The sequence below is a fragment of the Tachysurus vachellii genome, chromosome 2, assembly GCF_030014155.1.
Source record: "Tachysurus vachellii isolate PV-2020 chromosome 2, HZAU_Pvac_v1, whole genome shotgun sequence".
Classification (NCBI taxonomy): domain Eukaryota; kingdom Metazoa; phylum Chordata; class Actinopteri; order Siluriformes; family Bagridae; genus Tachysurus; species Tachysurus vachellii.
This window is the reverse complement of record NC_083461.1, coordinates 3,942,555-3,949,642: the sequence shown is the minus strand read 5'-3', so window position 1 is coordinate 3,949,642 and position 7,088 is coordinate 3,942,555. Positions and strand designations below refer to the sequence as shown.

Below are 7,088 nucleotides of genomic sequence, written 5' to 3'. Positions count from 1 at the left end.
ATCTATAATAAATAATTAAACAATACTATAATATTATAAAACAAAAACAAATAACAAAACTATTATGCAAATTCAGAAATACATTGATTACCAGGAATACCAGTTTATATCGTGAGATGGCGATAAATACAACATAAAGTCATCTGAACAGCGCCTCAATTCAAAGAACTAGAAGTTAAAAAGCGCATGCGCAGAACATGTATGAGTCGCATTTCACACTCCAATCCAGTAGGGGGCGGGAAAGCACCTTCTAGGTTGGCTGCCAAACGCCAATAAACACCAAAGAAGAAAGAAAGCAAGAACACGTGTTTTTGTATTCTCTGTGAAGTCATCAGCTTTTCCAAGCTAAAATGTCAGAATTTCCAGATTCTACTTGCAAAACAAATTGTATTATATCTGGTCTTAAAATTCTTATGATTCAGATGTTTACTGATCGGCGTAGAATCAGATTAAAACACTTCAGTGGAACACGTGGGTGGAGGTGAACAGATGAAGAAGAGGAACGAAGGTAAATATGAATAAAAAAGGTTAAAGATCCTTTAATAAACACTCCTGGTGGTCATTAAATAAGATGTAAAATGCTTCATTTGACTCCGCGGGAATATAATTGTAGAGATTTGTGCCACGTGTTCAGGAAACACTTTGGATTTTTCTGTCTCACAAGTTATCTGTTTAATTTATAAGTTAGATCTGATAATGCGTTTAATAAGTCTCTCATGTATGACTGTAAACATGTGTTGCTTTTGTGTTTAGGTGTAATAAATGTTTTATTGTGAACTTATATTTCAGGTGGATTCATAGTTAATTTCGATGACCAGAGACTTCCTCGTGTTTCATAAGAAATCTGAGATTAAAGATCTCTAAAGTCTGCATTAAATCAGGTGAGTGTAATCTCTGTCTCTGTCCTTTAAAAGAGTCTTGTGGTGGTTTGAAGTCCAGTGATGCTGAAGAAACCTCATTGTGTATAGATTTTGATCATTTATAATGTTATTGTTTTGATATTTAACTTGTTATTGTTACTTAATTCACAGATACATCATTTGCAGATAATATCTCTAATGATTTTGGATCCTCGGGCCCTGATGCCTTGGGATTATCGGTAAGATATGATTTCTTTGTGGATATAACTACTACTTTTTTTAATGCAAATGAAGCTGCAACACACCAGAAAAGATCAGAAAATCTTCAGTCTTAACATGACTGATAAGGTGTGTGTGTGTGTACGTACATACGTATGTATGTATGTACGTACATACATACAGGTGGCATAACCAATTCACGTTACTAAATTAACACTTTAATTTAGTCATGTGAAGTGTGTGTGTTTTTCCGTCTCCCTTTTCCTGGAGCCTGCAGGCTGTTCAGCAAGGCTTGGTCTAACACGTGACTTTGTCCTTTCCTGTATGTCTGCTAGAGAAACTCGGGGTGGTTTGAGGCCTGACAGCATTTCCTTAGCTGTCAAGTTATAGAAACCTCATACAAAAGAATTTGTGATCGATCTGTTCAGCAACATGCCCTTCGAGAAGTGGTATATTAATTTTATCTGTTCTGTCCTACAGGAGATCCATTAATGAGGTGCTGGATTTGTGAGAAGACACAAGATTGAAGCTGCAAATTTATTTTGCCATATACTATGCTGTAGGTAGTGTGTAGTCTACTGTGTGTAGTTTGATAGACATTTCTGGTCTATATATCGTACTGCTCTTATGTAAATGTTTTTATAACACAACTTTGTATTAAAGCTGCAGGAAGTATTAAACCATAGTTGAGAATAATGATGATACCGGGATGATCCTCTTAATGGAAAAACTGTCTGTTTTATGCTGAAAGCTATAAAGACAAACACTAATGATTAGCTAAACTTTTATTCCAGAATAATGTAACAAATCACTTGTTTTATATATTTTAATAAACATCAACATAAGCATGTTTGGTCACTATGAGTTAGCAGAAGCTGTGGAGTCATGTGCTGTGACAGAACCCTAGGCAAAGAGCACTAATAAAAAAATGTAGTATTAAATGTTATTGTACATTTCTATTTAAATATGGAGAGTAACATTTATTTTATATTTAAAATATGATTAGACTTAAGCATTAGATTAAATCAGTGTACTGAAATATATATCTATTTGCTTTAGTAATAGATACTATATTAACAATTGTTGTGAATGATCACGTTTTTGTCCAGAACAAGCCATTATGATGTTTTACAAGTCTTTCACAACCATTTAGAGAAATTATGCAAGATCTACTGAGTGCGTCGATTAAACGTAACCAGTGTGTGTTGTGTCAGAAGAAATTTCCATGATCTGTAAGTGGTACAGAACAACACGTATGTCGAAGAAGGGGCTAATAAAACACACAGGAAAATAAATGCGGATCATTTCACATGACTTTTTTTTTCGCAGAAAGTTTAAATATGAAAATATGTGCTGATTACTGATTGCAAAATATATTGTTAATACATTTTTATATTTAAAAAGTGCAATGTAGATTTACTGTGTAACATGACAATGATCTTAAGGAAAATCATTCTGCATGTTAACAGACATATAAACAGTGTGTATTTAAGATTACAAAAATAAATCATGTTGACTTTCTGTATTTTTTTGCCTAGTCACTGATGTACGTGTTGTATCGTATTTTACAAAGTACCGAATCACGTCGCTTCCTGTTTTGTGCTGATTGGATCGCGATTCATCCAATCAAATCAAGACAGGAAGAGAAGTTATAGCTTAGATACGGTGCTTAGCAACGGCTTTTATGCGTATATTTATGTGCCTTGTCTTTCTTTTTTTAATTGAAACTTGTTTGTATAAAATGAAACAAATATAAGTAGTAAATCATATTATCCACAACAGACCGAATAGTTCTGTGATGTTTAACTTGTTAAGTTTAAACTTTTTAATTATTTAGTTTCACACACAAAAAAACATTTGACAATAATCGTTATTAATATTTGGCATAGTAACATAACATAAATAAAAAAAAAAAAAAGAAAAATTTACACATAAGGGGTATCGAGCAATACAATTAACACGGAAAAGAGGAATTAACAGCCTTGTAAAAGTCCAGAGTTTTGACAGCTTTTTGGATTGTAAGACCTTTTAAAGGTTCAAAACGAGTTTTTATTTCCAGCTTAAAATGAAAAATGTTTGGTCTCTTTTCAGACCACTTACATTTATAGATATGAAACTTTCCAACTAAAATTGGAAAGATTTCAAATAAAAATATGACCATTTTACATTTTACTCTGTATATTAATTTTTGTCCCACGTAATGATTCAAAAACATGTTCGGTGTCAATCCAAAAAAAAACAAGTGCACATACAATCAATAACAAGGTGCAGATTCTGTATTTATGTTACAGAATGTACAAGAATCTGCTATTTTTTAATTTACGTAGAAATTGGTTAGTTGGATAAATTAGGTGGATAATTTTAAAATATACTTCACTAATTTTATTATTAATGCAATATTTATTATTCTAAGTCCAAACCAATTTCCTTTTAATATTCTCAAAGAGTCTTTTTCAATGCAACAACCAGTGAAAAAAAGTAAATCCTGGAATTGTTCAGCATCATCCTCGTTCACCCAAAGAGAAAAGCACTGGAGCTGCGAGCATCACTTTGAGCACAGAGTAAGTCATGATCTCCTGTTGTAATGTTACAACTAATTCACAACTTGTTTGACATAAACAATGACATTGTGACTGCTGTTAGAGACGTTTCCCGGATAATCAGCATCAGCTTTTCATGAGTGTCTGTAACTTAGGCAACAATTTTACAACCTGTTCACTGACAACACCTGCTCAGAACAAGTAGTCTAGGCCAGTGGTTCTCAAACTGTGGCCCCTGAGATGGTGCCAGGGGGCCCCGGTTCACTGACAACACCTGCTCAGAAAAAGTAGTCTTGGCCAGTGGTTCTCAAACTGGGGGCCCTGAGATGGTGCCAGGGGGCCCCGGTTCACTGACAACACCTGCTCAGAACAAGTAGTCTATAGGCCAGTGGTTCTCAAACTGGGGGCCCTGAGATGGTGCCAGGGAGCCCCGGTTTTTATGACATTTTTTAAAATAATGAATTTAACATAAATTCTGTGTAATTAAATCTCAGAAAAATAAGGCTACTAACCAACAGCACTACACTGTATAATTTAATATGTTTTGTTTAATTCAAATAACCCTAACCCTTAACCTACCCCAAGTGTTGGAATGTTTTATGTCTGCCGATTGGTTCGAGGTTGTCACATTCACACATGGCTCCGCCTCACAACCCTACTGCTCAGATACCCACCCAAACAGATAATAGAGAAGTCACCAATGTGCCTTGATGTGTACTTGAGTTATCCAGCTCTTATATAATGACATACTCTAACATAATACCTTACTATGCTGCTCAAAATGAGAAATCCTGTAGTTGACTCCGATTCTCATTTGAGTGACAATGAATCACTGGAGTCGATTCTGCACAACAATTCATGAAAAGACAAGAAACAAGATAGAATATTGAGATAGAATGGCATATTTTGTGGAATTAACAGTACCATAGGAAGATGGGGTTGAAGAGGCTTATGAAAGGAAAAAGAACAAATATTTCAACCTTGCAGCTGAAGCATCCCAAAATGGTTGGAAGATCAAAATCTTCCCGGTAGAGGTGGGAGGGATCTACCACCAGTTTGCTAAAAAAAAATAAAGGGTCACGCTCTCTAACAGGCCATAAAGTCAGTGACAAGTGTTGCCGAAAAAAGCAGTAACTGGCTCTGGATCAAGCGTAAGGACCCAATCTGGGCAGCGAAGTAGATACAGATGGTATGTGGTCAGGTGTAGGCCTGACTCAGGGAGAAGGACGCCCCTGCCATGCAGAGCCCATCAGGGATATAGAGGGTATGGCATGGACGGGGGTCTACCTGGGACTTTGCGTACACTGTTGAGCCTTCTGGAGATGTTGTGGGCCTCATTGAATGAAACTTTGATGAAGCAGAGTTCCCACCTGATGACCCCAATGACATACCTTACCTTCCTTTTCACCACTCCATACCCACTGCTACTATTAAGTTTCCTACTGAAGGGATTGAAACATCTAGTTCTATTAGCTGTACTACTAATCTAATCCAATCTAATCTAATCTAATCTATATTAATAATGCAAACATTCATTCATTCATTCATTCATTCATTTTCTACCGCTTATCCGAACTTCTCGGGTCACAGGGAGCCTGTGCCTATCTCAGGCGTCATTGGGCATCAAGGCAGGATACACCCTGGACGGAGTGCCAACCCATCGCAGGGCACACACACATACACACACTCTCTCTCATTCACTCACACACTCACACACTATGGACAATTTTCCAGAGATGCCAATTAACCTACCTTGCAAACAGAATTTGTGTAATCTTGTGGAAATAGTCTACAACTAATCATTTTAACAAATAAAAAGCCCTGCACGTTATTGTTATTAAAATATTCATTCAAATTATTTAAATTTAATATGAATAACATCAACAGGAGAGTACAGAATTATTTTAACCCTTAAAGAACAAAAGCAAATATGATCCTATAACACAAATACTAATGTTCTCTACATTTCAACATAATCTGAATTTGTTTACTCTCTTTTGCACCTTTAATGTGCATCACACAAGTGTGTGGTTATACAGTATATACATTTTAAATATGGTTTAAAGTAAAAAAAAATAATAAAAGACTTCACAGTATGATGTTTTATAGAACAGAGATGCTCTGCTGACATTTTTTACAACTAATAAGAAAATGAAATGCTGCTCCTCCACTTCCAGATTATACACTGGTTATAGAATAGAGCTTTAATGTAGGACCTCTGAAGGACCTTCTGAACCTCTTCATGTGGCTCCAGCATTTCAAAACCTTTTTCAGAAATTGAACAGAAGTAAATGTTAATTAAGTCATTGTGTAGACATTTAAATATTCAAAAAATATATTAAATATAATAATATATTTTAATATTATAATAAATATTTAAAAAATTCCCTCTCCCCAGACACTTCCTCCAGCTTCTCCGGGGGAATACCGAGGCGTTCCCAGGCCAGCCGAGAGACATAGTCCCTCCACAGTCCCTCTGACTTACTGCCGGCAATGCGACCCAAACTCCTTATTGAATTCATAATTTTGTAAATATTACTCTGAAAGGGTCAGTGCCTCACCAGCCACGAGTCCCTACACAAAACACAGAACCATTGTGAACATGTAAATAAAGGTGCAGGACAACAAACACACAGAATAAAAAACACACAGGACAACAGAACAGTGATGTACAGGAAAACTGGTCTAAAAGCAGCTGTAAGCCATAGATAATGTTCAAGGAAGTGATGTTTAGGTTTCAATTTCTTCTTCTGGGACACATTCAAAAACCAAAGATGGTGTGGTTTTCTACAGTGGACTGATGCAACAAAGTGCATGAAACTGTACCAAGACTTGCATCATCCATCTAGTGCGATCTGATTCATTGCTATCAAAGATCATTTCATGAGATACTTTCATTTGTGTAGGTCACAAAGTTCAGCAGTAGGTCAGCACTGTAACATCATGTTTTTCTTAATAGTATCCTTAAATAGAGCACCATAAAATGCTGCTTGGATGTAGCCTCTGACCCATGTGTGAACCGCTACGTGACTTCCTTCATGTTTCTAGAAGGAAACTAACTCATAACATGTTGCCCATAAACATATCTGGATTAATTGTACTTGTGGCTCTCATTTAAAATTATTATTTTAAATATTTGTATTATTTTTATTGTTATTATTTTATTTTAAATATTATTCACATTTAAATATATTATATTAAATATTATTATTTACATTTACATTTACATTTACAGCATTTGGCAGGCGCCCTTATCCAGAGCGACATACATAAGTGCTTAAATCTCTAACATTGAATACATTAATGCTGGCTCACTAAGTTACATACTTAAGATACCATGAGTTTAAAACATTTGTTCAAAGTTACAATGAAAAAGTGTCAAAGGGTTTTTTTTTTTTTGTTTTTTTTTTTAAATGCGAAAGATAAGGAAAGAAGTGCTAGTTGAAGTGTTTCCTGAATAAGTAGGTCT

The 7,088-nt window shown here is 35.3% G+C and overlaps 1 long non-coding RNA gene across 1 annotated transcript; it reads left to right on the top strand.

The window, feature by feature from the left end:
• Nucleotides 1–224: 224 nt before the first annotated feature.
• LOC132858932 (uncharacterized) lies at nt 225–2,501 on the top strand. Its single transcript, XR_009649663.1, has 4 exons — nt 225–508; nt 790–881; nt 1,032–1,099; nt 1,560–2,501. It is a non-coding gene; the product is annotated as an uncharacterized LOC132858932 (long non-coding RNA).
• The last annotated feature ends 4,587 nt before the right edge of the window (nt 2,502–7,088 follow it).